General features: G+C 37.9%; 1 long non-coding RNA gene across 20 annotated transcripts in view; it reads right to left on the reverse strand.

The window, feature by feature from the left end:
* LOC109682548 (uncharacterized) overlaps positions 1-16866 on the reverse strand; it is a 383265-nt gene that overhangs the window by 77899 nt on the left and 288500 nt on the right. For all 20 annotated transcript variants that reach the window (XR_012449235.1, XR_012449223.1, XR_012449238.1 and 17 more), the window contains one exon: positions 8131-8237. This is a non-coding gene — a long non-coding RNA (uncharacterized lncRNA). The remainder of the gene's footprint in view (positions 1-8130; positions 8238-16866) is intronic.

The following is a 16866-nucleotide window of genomic DNA, read 5'->3' on the forward strand; positions in this document are numbered from 1 at the left end:
TTATATTATTATTATTAAAAACTTACCATGTCACTTATCATTCCTTTAGCTCATCTATTTAATAATTTCATTATGATAAATCTATATGTATTCCAGCAGCAAGTTTCATGATAACAATATGAACATCTCTTTCGTGTGTCACAAAATGAACATCTCTGAGGACTATGCATGTGGGAAGCATCTATTCTTTCCAATACCACAGTTATTGAGTGATTACTGTGTTGCCCAGTGCTATGCTTCATGATGGGCATGCATGGTCTGTACCCTCAGTGAGCACACAGTCCAGTAGCAGAGACAGATGCTAGACAAGCAGATGATACATCCATACGTCCACACTGTGTGTGAAGTAAGTGCAGCGTGCCGTGAAAGAAGGTACCAGAGCACAGACTGGGAAGTCAGGGAAAGCTGCTGAGGGTGTGGCACTTCAGTGAAGAAGGAGAGGAATGTACCAAATTAAGATGTTTCTTTGACTTGTGGAAGCTTTCCATCAAAGTAAAATGTATTCTGGTTCTTTTAACATCTTGGGTAGGAAGACTAAATAGTTTCATTTTAAAGACAGTTGAATCTAAAAAGGTAAGCAGGAGAAGGCAAACGCCTAGTAAGTGCAGACACTGAAGCTGATCTCTAGTCATCTGGTACTGTCCTTGGTGTGTTCTCTGTGTATCCAATTGTGTGTTGTCTTTAAAAGTCAACACACAGTACTACTACCCGAGACTGTCCTGAATTTTTATTGCACATGGGCATTCTCTAAAAACAAAAAATGTTACTTATACTTCATGTATTACATGAAGAAAACATAAATATTACACATACAATATACATATAGGTCACTTTTCACTTAATAATGGGGATACATCTTGGGAAAAACATTGATAGGCAATTTTGTCACTGATAAGAACATCATAAAGTATACTTACACGAACCTAGAAGGCATAACCCACTATACACCCCAGGTATGTAAATGTATATGCTATACTTTTTGTGGGTCTAAATGTTTTGTTATTGGCATATAATAGTTGTATGGGGATACATTGTGATATTTACATATGTGTTAACAATGTACCTTAATTATATTCACCCTCTGCATTGTTCCCCACATCCTCTCTCCCCTCTTCTTAGAATAATTTCAATAGGTTTCATTATTCTATTTTCAGAAATGAGTACAAATACATGCACTATATTAACCCTCATTCACCCTTTCCTTACTCTTCCCTCCTCCTAGTAGTACCCAACCCCAGGAAAAGACCTATTTTACCCTCCTGTCTTTCATCTTCTTTAAAATGTATATTGATGGTCCAAGGAGGTTTTGCCTTGGCATTTCAGATCTGTATATATTGTGCTTTAATTAGGTTACCTCCCCCATTGCTTACTCTTTCTCCATCACCCTGCTCCCCTATTATTCAACAACTGACAGTGCATTACATTATATTATATTCATACATAATTGGATGTTTCATACTTTTATATGACTGGCAGGGCAGTAATTTGTTTATACCAGCATCCCCATAAACACGTAACACAGTGCATGGTGACATTACAACAGCTGCTGTGTCACTAGGCAATAGGAATGTTTTGCTCCACTGTAATTTTATGTGCTTACTGCCAAGTATTTAGCCTGTTGCTGCCAAAAAATTGTTGCACAATACACAACTGTATATATACATAAATGCATGCATAGTGGGTTGAATGGTAGCTGCTCACAAAAGATACATCCATGTCCTAATCCCTGAAACCTAAGAATGTCACCTTTTGGAAAATGTAGGTATGATTAAGTAAAGCTGAAGAGTTCATCCTGGATTATCCAGTTTTGCCCTAAACTCAAAGAGACACAGAGAAAAAGAGGAAGAATATGAACTTGGAGGCAAACATTGAAGTGATAAGCCCATAAGCCACCAGACACCTAAAGCCAACAGAAGCTAGAGGAAGCAAAGAACAGAATCTCCCCCAGCATCTCTAGAGGGGGCACAGACTTGCCCACACCTTGAATTCTGACTTCTGGTCTCCAGAACACAAAGATAAATTTTTGTTGTTTTAAGCCGTTCTGTTTGTGGTTATTTGTTATGGCAGCCTTTAAGAAACTGATATATATTTATTTTTTCAAGTAATCCCAACAGATTTCAAATTGGGCAAATTGATGTAAATGGCTCACTTTTCCTTTTCTGTTTCCTTTTATAAAGTCAAATTTTTACTGCCACAACTAATGATAATTAATAGCTACCTTTATAATCATATTTATTAAGCAGAAACTCATAAATACATGTTTTAAGTCATTTAATCTTTGTGATGACTCTATGGATTAGATGCTCTTATCAAGCTAGTGTTTTTTGATAATTAGACTGAGCCTCAATACTAGATTGCACAGTTATTAAATGGTGGAAATGGCATTTGAAACCAGATTTTACTCTAAGCTTTTCCAACTATACCACAGTGCCTCTTCTGAAAGGGATCAATTGTTTAATTCCTCCAATTACTTTTCATCAACAGTGAGCATGGAGCCTCTCTTAATGCCCAATGTTTCCCTTACTCTTTCTCACTCAACCCTCCCTCTTTCATTATCTGCCTTCTTCACTCTCCTTTGAGTTCTTGCCAACTGGGGAAACCTTGTCCCATGACACTCTGTCCAGTTGAAAGAGTCAAAGGTTCAACAAAAAACTGGCAAGTCTGATACAATCCAACTGCTGGGTCCTTTGAGGGCTGAAGGCTAGGTGCTGTAGAAGAGATTCCTGGAAGAAATATCACATCCATTATTTTCAGTTTTAGCTTTGGAAAGGTTGCCTGGAGAATGTCACTGAACACCAAATTTAACCTTTCAGTGACATTTGATGTGAGAATAAATGAAACTGTCTATAAAGCTATGATCTCCCTGAAATAAAGATGTTAAATAAACCCAGCTAATGTGTTGGAGCTATTTGGGAGTTTTCATGACCAATTTAACGAGTTGGAAACAAAGTTCAACTTTTCCTACTGCACAATTCACTGCTATGATACACTGCTTAAATGTGAGGATGGAATAAATCTGGTTGAAAGTGATCTGAATGAGTTGGGATTTTTTTTGCTTTTTTTTTTTTTTTTTGGCAGTACTATGGTTTGAACTCAGGACCTCACACTTGCTCGGCAGGTCCTCTACCATTGAAGCCATTCCGCCAGCCCCTGAATGAGTTTTAAGTGGCTTTAAAATGACACTTGACCTTAAGTAAGCTGGCATCACATAGCCTGGGGACTCTTCCACCAGCCCATGTGACTCCTCTCCCAGGACTTTACTACCCTCTTCTCACTCACTCCCAGGAACCTAAGGGCTACCTACCTAAGAAGGTCATTGCAAATACTCTGTACACATGTATGTAAATGGAAAAATGATATCTACTGAAACTGTTCCAGAAATGGAGGCAGGAGGAATGAAGAAGAATGGTGGAAGGGTGAATTCAAGTATGATATATTTGATACATAATAAGAACTTTTGTAAATGCTACAATACAGCCCCACCCAGCACAACAGTAAAAAAAATGAATATGGAAAAAAAAGAAGCAGCAGCAGCTCATTATTAATCTGATACTAAGGACCCAACTCTCCCCAGAGGTATTTGGCTAAGAGTTACACACCACTAAGTACTGTTGAAAATATTAACTCCATTCATAGATCCTTGTTGTAAGCACCCTTTGGTGTTTTTCCATTTTAAATTATCAAAGCTGATATGGCCAAACTGTTGGGCTACTTGAGAGAGAACTATTGGACTCTTCCTTTGTACCCTGCTGCCTTGAGCAGGGAGCTACCAATCAAGCAGCAATTTCCTTGATAACTGGTTGGTCTGTAATCATTGTAGCCCAGCTGCTTTGAACACACCCATAATCGTTCTGAGGGAACTCTACACCAACGATGAAGACCACTGCATCCATGGCTGCAGCTGAAGACACTCCTCCTAAGACTAGTGTTGTGGAATATTTTATTCCTACCATACCAGAGCACAAGAGTGGATTGCTTTGAACACAGACTAAACCTGTGTTAAACCCCCCCCCAACAAATGAGCTGACCCTCAGGATTGCTTTCATAGGGAAGCAAAAGAAAATGCTACCTTACTAGAGTTCAAAGTTTTTCAGCATTAAAGCAGACTAGAATCTTCCTGTCTCCTTTTCTTTCCTCCTCTCGTTTTATGTTGCTTTATCTGTGTGCTCTGAAACTCCAATTGGAACCAGACCCATGTTGTGACCTCTTCATTCACCATCCCTGTCTGTCATATTAGTGTCAAGATTCTCCAGAGAAACAAAACCAATAGGGAGGGGAGAGACAGAGAGAGAGAACTGGCTCACAGGATAATGAAGCTGGCAAGACTGAAATCTTTTAGGCAGATGGGAGGCTATTATTTGGAGGCTGTAATTTGGACAGGAGTTGATGTTGCAGTCTCAATTTATAAGTTTATCTTTGTTCCTTTTTGCTCCTTTGTTTTTCTCTCTGGTTCTGAGCTCATCCTTCTCTATCTAGTAGTTTCCATTTTCCTCCATCCAGCTAGTCAGGTTCTGCTCCAAGGTGACATTACTGACATTATTGTTCTTGTCCCTGAGCGAGTAAGCAGTTTGGCCCATGTCCTGCTGGTGAGGTACAGCCTGCCTCTTCCTCAGCCCCTAAGATGTGGGTCACAGGCAGAAATGGCCTGTGACTATTTTCATCTTCCTTTCACTTGTTTTAAACAGTAAAACTGGTCACAGCCACTCATGTCACCCTTGTATTTTCTATTACCACACAGTAATGACTTTATTTTTTTCTCTTTTTTAAATGTTTAACTCTCATTGCTATATATGCACATGCAAGATGTCACATATAAAAATAACACACATAGCATCATTACTTATATTTGATACCTATTATACCACCTTGACTAATTTTCTCTTGACAAATTTTTGAAAGCATCCATTTGATAAGAGCTACTTTGATTAGTATCTTTTAGTTTTTAAGAAACAGAGACATATTTTCTTAAGGTAACGAGAGGTTATTGGTATGATATATGAGCAATTTAAGATTAAAAAACAGATGCACATGTAGTAAGCAAACAACCTTCATGGAGAGTTGGATGTTCCTAGTTAAACAACAGCAAGACTAGCATCCCATTAGTGACTCTGTCATCCATATTTGCCTCCTTTCTGTTTCCTGTAACCACTCAACTTTGCCTACCTCTATTTGCTGCTCTGACTCATGGTTTCTGCTTCCTTGGATTTTTCTTATATGCAGGCTGTCTCTGCATCTCTCAGATTCTGTTTTATTCTACTATCTATATTGGCATATTGGTATTTCCTATTTTATATTTAAACTTCTCAAAAGAGAAGAATTTAGGCATGGTAGTGCATGTTTATAATCCCAGCACTCTGGTAGCAGAGGATCTCAAGTCCAAGGTCAAACTAGCTGCATAGAAAGACCCTGTCTCAAAAACAGTGAGAGACAGAGAAGAATTCATTGGTTTGTTAGAGTTACAAACAACAAAATTAGAGTTCCTCTTGCCCAAACATCCAAGGTCCCTCAAGAGTAGCCAGATCTACAAGATGTTATGGTACAATGAGTGGAAATCTGGGTACAAAACAGTAGGTTGTTTCCTTGCTTAGGAGAGAACATTAAATGTAGCAAGCACTTGAGCTGGTCTAAGTCCGTCTTTCTCTAGCCTCAAGCATCTACAGTTATGTTCACGATGATTGACAGTTCTTCTCAAATACCATTTCGGGATTCTTTTATCTATTAGTAAATCCTAATTTTGTGGGCTGTATTTTTTTCTTGTAAAATTATGCCTTTGGGAACAGCTGAGTACTTCTTAAGACTGCAAAATACACATAAGCATTTCTCAAAATTATGAATATTGACTCCAGAGTGATACGTACAATTGTGAGGAACATGGGGAAAAATAAGGTAAAAATTGTGCCTAGATATTTCTTCAACTGCTTGTTGAACATATATTCTAAAGCACCTCTCATTTTCTTTACACTATTTTTAAATTATTTTCTAAGTTTCTTATCTCCTGAAACGTCATATGGGTTTAAACTTAACAGAAATAAATTCCATTCACAAGCCATCTGTATTCTTAAGGGGTCATCCTACCATCAATGAACAGTTGCCCCAGAAAGTATTTTAAAACTCTATGCAAACAAATGAATAAATGCCCACCATTGGGAGACCTCTTTTTTTCAACCTCCAACCAAAAGCTGAAGAGTATTCAAGGCTTCTGCTCTCTGTTCTCTGAATAAGCATACCATGTGCATAAAAGAAGATGACACTGTTGGTTAGTCTGTTAGAAATTTCCTGTTTCTGAAATTCTTTTGCTGATTCCATGCATTCTGTGGTGGGGTGGTGATAGAAGAAGAGCCCATCTGTCCCCTCTAATGAGATCAGTGAAACTTTATTCCAGATTCCATATCTGTCCATTGGCTTAAACTTCACATGTGCAAAATCCACCTGGAGCATGGCCCAACGGATTTAAACAGTGCCTGAAAGCACTTTAGAAGGCCTGACTGTTCCACAGGGAGTGAGGTATTTCTGGCAATATGGTGAGTTAGGTATTAGGCTTAGTTTTCCCAGGGGAAAAAAAACATGACTTAAAATGTTAGTGAAAACAAACAGAAAAACAAAACGTATCTTCCTAAAAGCACTGATGAGCTGCAAGATAGTAAGAAAGTCTGAGGCCAAAATCAAAGTGAAAGCTGGAAGCTACAAGAGGAAGCTATGTGCATTAGCCCCCCTTTGACCTGAGGGCATTTGCCAAAGTGAGAAGCCAGGGGGTTCTGCTTTCAGTTTAAGGATTAATTGGAAGAAAAATAATCACCCCCTTACTGAGGACTGCAAGGAAAATTGCTTAGTTGGTTTGGCAATAAACAAAGCAGAGGAAAAGAAAGAAAGACAAATGGTAATGACAAGCTAATTCTTGCACAGTTTTTGCCTAAATTCACATAAGCAAATTCAAACAGTACATTTAGTTTAAAGAGTATCCAGATTGGGATGGTTCCCATGCACCTGGCAAAAGCAAACTCAAATCCTATCTGGAGGAATTTGCCTTGACTCTAGACCTCAAAAGACTTCCCACAATTACTTCTCCAAGGAATAAGAAACCACAAACAATACACAACATTTCAGAGTCAAGATTAAAATCCCGGCAAAGTAAAGGAAATGACCAAGAATGATCATGTACACTGCATAGGAGGCAAAGAAACTTTTAGAAATGAACAAGATCACTGAACATAAAAGTCAATGACTAGATTTAGTTTTACATGTGACAGAGCTAAGGAGTCATGGAGATTATAGTGAGGATATCTTGAAAACTCATAGCTATCACCACTTCAGATGTTGCTTGTTCTCCATTCTCTCTCTTTTTCTGGTACTCTAAATATTTATTTTAACTAACAAATATTCACTAATTCCCAAATATTTAGAGCTCCAGATGGAGAGCAGAAAGGATGGAACACAGGTAATATTTGAAGATTTTCCAGTTATGGTGAAAGATCAAAGCTTAGTTTCAAGATTACCAATTAGTCCCCAACAAGATAAATAAAACTGAATTTACACTCATATACAACAGAATGAAAAACAAAACAGACCCTTTTTCTTATTTTTTTGGCAGTATTGAACTCAGGGTTTTACACCTCCTCCAGTCCTTATTTTCCTGGTTATTTTGGAGACAGGGTCTCACTTCTTGTCCAGACCTGCCTAGACCACGATCCTATTTTAAGCTTCTTGCTGTCATTGGGATGAAAAGCATGCACCATCATGCCCAGCTATTGGTTATGATGGGTGTCTTACAAACGTTTTGCTTGGGCTGGCCTTGAATTGCTATCATCCTGATCTTAGCCTCCCAAATAGCTAGGATTACAGGTGTAAGCCACTGGTGCCTGCTAAGAAAACATATTCTTAAAAGTAGGACCAAAGCAAAATAAAAGTATAAGAACATGATTTACATGTGCAGATGACTTCTGAATAGCAGTAGTGAAAGCTGAAATAGAGTGGGATGGTATCATAATATAATTGAGCATCAAAATTTACTGGCATAAAACCACAATGATAATTCACTTTAGTCAAGAATCTATGATTTGGCAAAGGTGTAATCTCATCTCTGCCTCATGAAGCATCAGAAAAGGAATCTTGATTGGAGGAAGAAAGACATACCTGCAGCATGGTTCACTCAAGTGGGAGACAAATGCTTCTAAGGTAGGTCTGTCCACAGGCTGCTTGGTCTTCCTTACAACATGGTGGTTGGGTTCCAATGCTGAGCACTACAAAAGAGCAAAGCAGAAGCACATGAAATTTTATGACCTAACTTAGAAGTCATATTATATCACTTCTACCATATTCTATTGGCTAAGCAAATCACAAACATTGCTGAGACTCAAAATAGGAGACACACTTTACCTGTTGATAGAAAAATGATAATGCGTAAAAGCATGTAGGATAATACTTTTCCAGCCATCATTGGAACATGCAATCTTTCACAGTCCTCCATCTGGCCACATAAATCACAAACCTCCCACATGCAAAATCTACTTATCTCCAATTCTATGACCTCAAACTCATCCCACAGCATAAGGTTTAGGCTTAAAGTTTTTAGAATATTATCTCCTAAATTAGATTTGGAAATGGGTGAGGCTTCTCAATGTAGTACCCTTGGTATGGCTCATTAGATATCATTCCTTTTCTGAATACACCTAAAGTAAAAAGCAAAGCTATCTCATGGGACTGGCATGGGATGACCACTTCAGCATTCCTGTTCACAAATGTTTAAAAAAAAAGTGGCATATAGGAATTACTGATCTATAGTGATTCGAAAACCTGGTGAAGTAATGTGGCTAGTTGTTTAGCTACTTCTAAATCTCATTCCTTGAAGTTATCCTCCAAAGATTTTGGCTCTTCTTTCTGACTTATCTTTCTTTTTCCCTTGCGAGCACCCCATGTTTGAAGCTGGGTAGTTTTCTTCACCTGATTAGTAAACTTCTCATGGTAAGAAGAAGCTTCTTAATTTGAACTAGCTCTGTCTTTTATAGTCTACTCTGGAAGTATTTATTTTAGAAAATTCTCAGGAACATTGTGGATTTTCTATCAATCATATTGGAGTTTTTGCTACAAAACAAGAGCCAAAACCTTCTCTGCTTCCCTTTGAGCTGCTGCTAGACATTACCCATAAGGTTCTTATAAGTCCTTTGTTTAAAGGGGAGAATCAGGTAGGATTTTGAGATCCTTAGAGGCCCAGAGAAAGCCTAGAGAGCCTTAGATTGTTACGGTGTATTTTTTTTAAAGTCTCTAGATTCTATCTTTAGGCTAAACCCCTTTCTTTGAAAATTGTTTGAGATCTGGGGAAGATGGGAAAGTCCTGACTCGTTTACATTTAACAGCTTAAAGCTAAAACACTTCCATGTTAACAATACAGTGGGTAGAAGAGAGGAAAATCATGGAGCCATCCATGTCCGGTATTTAAACGTAAGCCTCGAGGTGGCAGACAGCTCTTCTCATAGTTTATTTTTAGGAAATGACCACACAAAAGTAAAACAGAAACTGTAAATGTTACACAGGCTGGATGACCCACGGCCCAGTTAAAATGCTGTGCCTACGTAAGAAAGGGAGAGGGGATTTTGATTGACAATTAGCAGTCACTGCCACAATCATTAACCCTAAGTGGGTCTTTAATGCTACCAGCAATCCTGCTATGTGCCCTCCATCTATTCTCTTTCCTACTCTTTCTTCTTATATTCATCCTCTCAGCTTAAAGCTTCCACTACATCTGCACACCTATCTTCCTGTCTGTCCTCAGTCACTAGCTTCTGCCCTACATGAACACTCTGGATTCCCAGCTAATGGTCTCATGTCCTGTCACCTCAAAGATGTCAGTCCAGCAGTGGTTGATTCTCTTTCCTTATCCTCTCTTTCCCTCTCTACTAGTTCATTACCAAGCATACTCTCATATCCACTCTTGACTCGCACTTTCCTCCTCCAAATTCCTTCCAATTTCTATCCTTTATCATATCACAAAAATGTTAAAAGTTAATTCACTTATTAACATCAATGTCTGCCTTCCATTCTCATTTGAATCAAGTCTAGACAGGTTTTCTCACCTACACCCCACAAAAACTTCTCTGTATCACAGAGATATTACATAACTTCTTCAGTTCAATTCTCAATTTTTACCTTACTTGACCATCAACATTCTTTTATCAAGTTAATAACTCTTTACAATCCAGACACTCTCCTTACTAGATTTCTAGGTCTCTGTGCTTATCTGATTTTCCTGCTACAGGGTTACCCCGAGTCTGCTTTACTGGTTCCTCCCCTACTACCTGACATCAAGTATTTTGGTGTACCAGAAGTGAGTCCTTTACCTTTCCTCATTTCTATCTATTTCTGGTCCCTTTTCATCTTTGTACAATAAAGCATCACCTATACCCCAAACCTTTCAAATCTGTATCTGTTGCCCAGAACGTGGGATCCTTTGAATTCCAGGTTCGTACAGCTACCTTAACCTAAATTCCCCTTACACATTCATAAACATCTCAGACTTTACCTTTTCAAACCAAATTTGTAATATTTCTCCCAAGTCTACATTTCCCCTACTCTCTACCATCTCAGAAAATGACAACTGTATAGGCCAAAATATCTTGAGTTACCATTGATTATTTTATTTCAAAGAATTCTACTGAAATTGTCTTCAAATAATTTAACAAAAGCAAGTTGGTTCAGTTTTCATTAACTCCCTTGCTACCATTCAAGTTTAAGCCATGCTCTATCTTTTGATTAGACTACAGTAGCAAGTCCTCATGATCTCTTGCCTAAACTATTGCAGTATGATAGGAACTTCCTGTTTTCACTCTTTACCCACTATAATCTCTTTTCAACACTTCAATCAGAATGTTCTTATTGGAATGAAACTCAGAGCATGTCACACCTCTGCTTAAAACATGCCTATGGCTTCCTATAACTTCAGAGTAAAAGCTGAAGTTGTTAATAAAGGCCTGTTGGAGAGGATCCAAAATGGCAACTGGGACACAAATGCAGACTGCATGAGCTCCGTGAATCAGGGACCTTGCTGAGATGCTGGAGACACCCTTGGCTGAGGTAAAGCACAAGGGAGAGCTGAAACTTTGGCATCCTGAACCCCTAGCCTGTAGAAGGCTTCTCCACACCACAATACATTGAAAGAACAGATGGGCCACCACCCCTACACCACCACCGCCCAGCCACTGGCTCGCTGGGTTGCCACCCACCAGCCCAACTGGCCACTGCACCACAGGCCCTCCATGCCACTGCCCACCCACTGACCCACCTGCCTCCAGCTCCAAACATGCTTAGGAGACTTTCAGAAGACCAAACAGAATACTTTCCTGCTGGAGCCACATGTGGCAAAGAAAAAAAGCAAAAAGAAGAAACAAAAACCAAAACCCTGAACCCTCAGCCCGTAAAAAGCTTCTCCATGTCACATTTCTCCATGTGAGAAAAAAGGAGGGCTCCAGCACCGCCAGACACCGGCTACAAACTTTCCTAGGAGATGCAGACAAACAGGACTGGATGTTAAAGGAGTAACACCAGAACTACTAAGACTAAAATTCTACTGTTCCTGAACCGGGAATTTTTTTTTTCTTTTCTTTAAGTGTTTGTTTGTCCTGTTTGCTGCTTGATTGTCCACCATCTCTCCCTGTGGATTTCTTTGGTTCTCCTTTTCTCTCTCTCTCTCTTTTTTCTTTTTCTTTTTTCCTTTTTCTTTTTTGGTTTTGTTAGTTGACTATTCTAAGTTAGCTAATACAAAATCACACATGGGCTAGGGACAGCAACAACACCAAGTGGAATGATGGGAAGATGAAAAGGATGGAAACCATTCTCCCCCAAAAAATAAATGAGTACAGGATTCAGAGGGAAATGAAGCAAACGGATACCCAGATCCAGACTCCAACAAAACAAAGATAAACTATACCAAGGAACACAATGAAGTCCACAAAGAACACTGTGAAAGAAGAAATCCTGCAAGTAATCAATGAGAATTTCACAGAGATGTTACTAGACATGATCAACCAAAGCATACAGGAGGCACTCAAGAAATTCCAAGACAACAAAAATAAAGGATATGAGAAAACACAAATGAACTCATAATAGCCCTAAATAAACACCAAAGAGAAAGAGAGAACACCATAAATAGAAAGATAAATGAATTAAGGGTGAAAAATTGACAACATTAAAGATTAAGTGACCCATGATATAGAAAACCTCAGAAAAAAGAGACACAGAAATACAAAACAAAATGGAAGCCACTCCAGCAGACTAGAACAAGAAGAAGACAGAATCTCAGAACTTGAAAATGAAATGGAAATTAAAGGAAAAACTGAAGACCTATTAGTCAGACAACTCAAGAACTATTAAAGGAATATGCAAGAACTCACTGATTCCATCAAAAAACAAACCTCAGAATCATGGGCATGAAGAAGGAGAAGAGTTGCAAGCAAAAGGATTTCATAATGTATTCAATAAAATAATAACAGAAAATTTCCCAAATCTGGAGAAAACTATGACCATTCAGGGACAAAAAGCCTCCAGAACACCAAACATACCTGGCCAAAATAGAACTACTCCACTACATATTATCATTAAAACAATAAACACAAAGAAATAGAGAAAGAATATTGAAGGCTGTACAACAGAAAAAAACAAATAACATACAAAGGTAAACCTATCAAAATCACAGCAGATTTCTCAAAGGAAACCTTAAAAGCAAGAAGGTCATGGAGTGAGGTATTCTGGGCAATGAATGAAAACAACTTCAACCCTAGGATACTTTACCCAGCAAAACTATTATTCAAAATAGATGGAGCAATAAAAGTCTTCCATGATAAGCAGAAACTAAAACAATATATGACCACCAAGCCACCACTATAAAAGATTCTTCAAGGAATTCTGCACACAGAAAGTGAAATCAAATAAAACCATGAAAGAACAGGAAGTACCAAACCACAGGAGAAAAAAAGGCAAGAAAGTAGAGCATAACATTGATTCAGCTGCACACAATAAAATCCTTAAACATCAAAGACAACTAAATGACAGGATCACTACATACATATCAATACTAACACTGACAGTTAACAGACTTAATTCCCCCATCAAAAGACATCATTTGGCAAACTGGATTAAAAAGGAAGATCCACAATCTGCTGCCTGCAGAAGACCCATCTCATCAACAGAAACAAGCACTGGCTGAGGGTGAAAGGCTGGAAGAAGATTTACCAGACCAGCAGTCTGAAAACTGGCAGGGGGTAGCAATACTTATCTCAGACAAAGTAGACTTCAAACTTACACTGATCAAACAAGATAAAGAAGGACACTCCATACTAATAAAAGGGGAAATACATCAAAAGGAAATGACAATTATCAACCTATATGTACCCAAAGTCAATGCACCCTATTTCATCAAACATACTCTGAAGGACCTAGAAACATATATAGACTCCAACACAATGGTAGTGGGAGATTTTAATACCCCTCTATCACCAACAGATTGGTCAACCAAACAAAAAATCAATAAAGGAATTCTAGAACTAAATCATACCATAGAACAAATGAACTGGCTGATGTCTACAGAATATTTCATCCAACTTCTGCATAACCTATATTCTTCTTCAGCAGCCCATGGAACCTACTGCAAAATTGATCATATCTTAGGGCACAAAGCAAGCCTCAGCAAATGTAAGAAAATAGATAAAATCCCATGCATTCTATCTGATCACAATGCATTAAAACTAGAAATCAATGACAAAAATAACAGTAAAAAACATGCAAACAATTGGAAGCTGAGCAACTCATTGCTCAATGATCAATGGGTCATTGATGAAATAAAAGAGGAAATTAAAAGATTCCTGAGGGTCAATGAAAATGAAAACATGACCTACTGGAACCTAGAGAACACAGTAAAGACAGTCCTGAGAGGAAAGTTATAGCCATGAGTGCATATATTAAAAGGTCAGAAAGATCTCAAATCAATGACCTAATGCTACATCTCAAACTCGTAGAATAACAAGAACAAGCAAATCCCAAAACAATCAGAAGGAGAGAAATAATAAAAATAAGTGCTGAAATCAATGAAATAAAAACAAACAAACAAAAATACAAAGAATCAATGAAACAAAAAGCTGGTTCTTTAGAAAAATAAATAAGATTGACAGACCCCTGGCAAACCTGACTAAAAAAAGTTGAGAAAAAAACCCAAATCAGTAAAACCAGAAATAAAAAAGGGGAGATAACAACAAACACCATGGAAATCCAGGTGTGGAGAATCTATAGTCTAATAAATTTGAAAATCTTGAGAAATAGACAGATTTCTAGATACTTACAACCATCCAAAATTGACCAGGAGGACATTAGTCACTTGAATAGATCTATAACACAAAATGAAATTGAAGCAGCAATAAAGAGTATCCCAAAAAAGAAAAGTCCAGGACCTGGTGGATTCTCTGCTGAATTCTATCAGACCTTTAAAGAAGAACTAATACCATCTCTCCTTAAACTCTTCCATGAAATATAAAGGGAAGGAACACTGCCTAACTCATTTTATGAAGCCAATATTACTCTCATCACAAAACCAGAAAAAGACACCTCCAAAAAGGAGAACTATTGGCCAATTTCCTTAATGAACATTGATGCAAAATTCCTCAATAAAATAATGGCAAACTGAATTCAACAACACATTGGAAAGATCATACACCATGACCAAGTCAGCTTCATCCCAGGGATGCAAGGATGGTTCAACATACAAAAATCAATAAACGTAATAAACCACATTAACAGAAGCAAAGACAAAAACCACTTGATCATCTCAATAGATTCAGAAAACGCCTTCAACAAGATACAACACCACTTCATGATAAAAGCTCTAAGAAAACTAGGAATAGAAGGAAAGTACCTCAACATTATAAAGGGTATATATGACAAACCTACAGCCAACATCATACTTAATGGTAAAAAACTGAAACCATTTCCCCTAAAATCAGGAACGAGACAAGGGTGCCCATATCACCACTCCTATTCAACACAGTACTGGAATTCCTAGCCAGAACAATTAGGCAAAAAGAAGAAATAAAAAGAATACAAATAGGTAAAGAAACTGTCAAAATATCCCTATTTGCAGATGATATAATCCTATACCTTAATGACTCAAAAAACTCTACCCAAAAACTCCTACACACCATAAACAGCTACAGCAAGGTGGCAGGATACAAAATCAACTTACAAAATCATTAACTTTTCTATACACCCACAATGAACAAACTGAGAAGGAATATATAGAAACAATTCCATTTATAATACCTTCAAAAAAAATCAAATACCTAGGAGTAAACTTAACAAAGAATGTGAATGATCTCTACAAGGAGAACTACAAACCCCTGAAAAAAGGAGATCAAAGAAGACTACAGAAAATGGAAAGATCTCCCATGTTCATGGATTGGTAGAATCAGCATAGTAAAAATGGTGATACTACCAAAAGCAATCTACGTGTTTAATGCAATTCCCATCAAAATCCCAAAAGCCTTTCATCAGAGAGATTGAAAGATCTACCCTAAAGTTCATTTGGAAACACAAGAAACCACAAATAGCCAAGGCAGTACTCATCAAAAAGAGCAATGCTGAAGGTATCACAATACCCAACTTCAAACAATATTACAAAGCAATAGCAATAAAAACAGCATGGTACTGGCATAAAGGCAGACATGAAGATGAGTGGAACAGAATAGAGGAACTGGATATAAATCCATACAACTATACCCATCTTATTTTTGACAAAGATGCTAAAAATATATGATGGAGAAACGACAGCGTTTTCAACAAATGTTGCTGGGAAAAGTGGTTATCCATCTGCATTAAATTGAAACTAGATCCATGTTTATCACCCTGTACTAGTATCAACTCGAAATGGATCAAGGACCTTAATATCAGACCCGAAACTCTGAAGTTAGTACAGGAAAGAGCAGGGAATACTCTGGAAGTAATAGGTACAGGCAAGGACTTCTTCAATAAAACCCTAGCAGCTCAGCAACTAAGAGAAAGGATGGACAAATGGGACTTCATAAAAAGCTTCTGTAAAAAATAAATGGTCTCTAAACTGAAGAGACCACCCACAGAGTGGGAGAAAATATTTACCAGCTACACATCAGACAAAGGACTGATAAACAGAATATACAGGGAACTCTCTCCCAAAATCAATGAACCAATAAAGAAATGGGCAGCTGAACTAAACACAACTTTCTCAAAAGAAGAAATTCAAATAGCCAAAAAGCACATGAAGAAATGCTCACCATCTCTACCCATAAAGGAAATGCAAATCAAAACCACACTAAGATTCCACCTCAACCCTGTTAGGATAACCATCATCAAAAACATCACCAACAACAAGTGTTGGTGAGGATGTGGGGAAAAAGGAACCCTCATACACTGCTGGTGGGAATGTAAGCTGGTGCAACCACTCTGGAAAAAAATATGAAGGCCTCTTAAAAATCTAAACATAGATCTGCCATATGATCCGGCAATCCCACTCCTGGGGATATTCCCAATGGAATGCAACTCAGGTTACTCCAGAGGCACCTGCACACCCATGTTTATTGCAGCACTATTCACAATAGCCAAGTTATAGAAACAACCAAGATGCACCACTACTGACGAATGGATTAAGAAAATGTGGTATTTATACACAATGGAATTTTACTCAGCCATGAAGAAGAATGAAATCTTATCATTTGCAAGTAAATGGATGGAACTGGAGAACATCATTCTGAGCAAGGTTAACCAGTTTCAGAAGACCAAAAATCGTATGTTCTCCCTCATATGAGGACTTTAGATCTAGGACAAATGCAGCAATGTTGTTGGACTTGGGTCACATGACAA

This window comes from Castor canadensis, chromosome 6 (genome assembly GCF_047511655.1).
Source record: "Castor canadensis chromosome 6, mCasCan1.hap1v2, whole genome shotgun sequence".
NCBI lineage: Eukaryota > Metazoa > Chordata > Mammalia > Rodentia > Castoridae > Castor > Castor canadensis.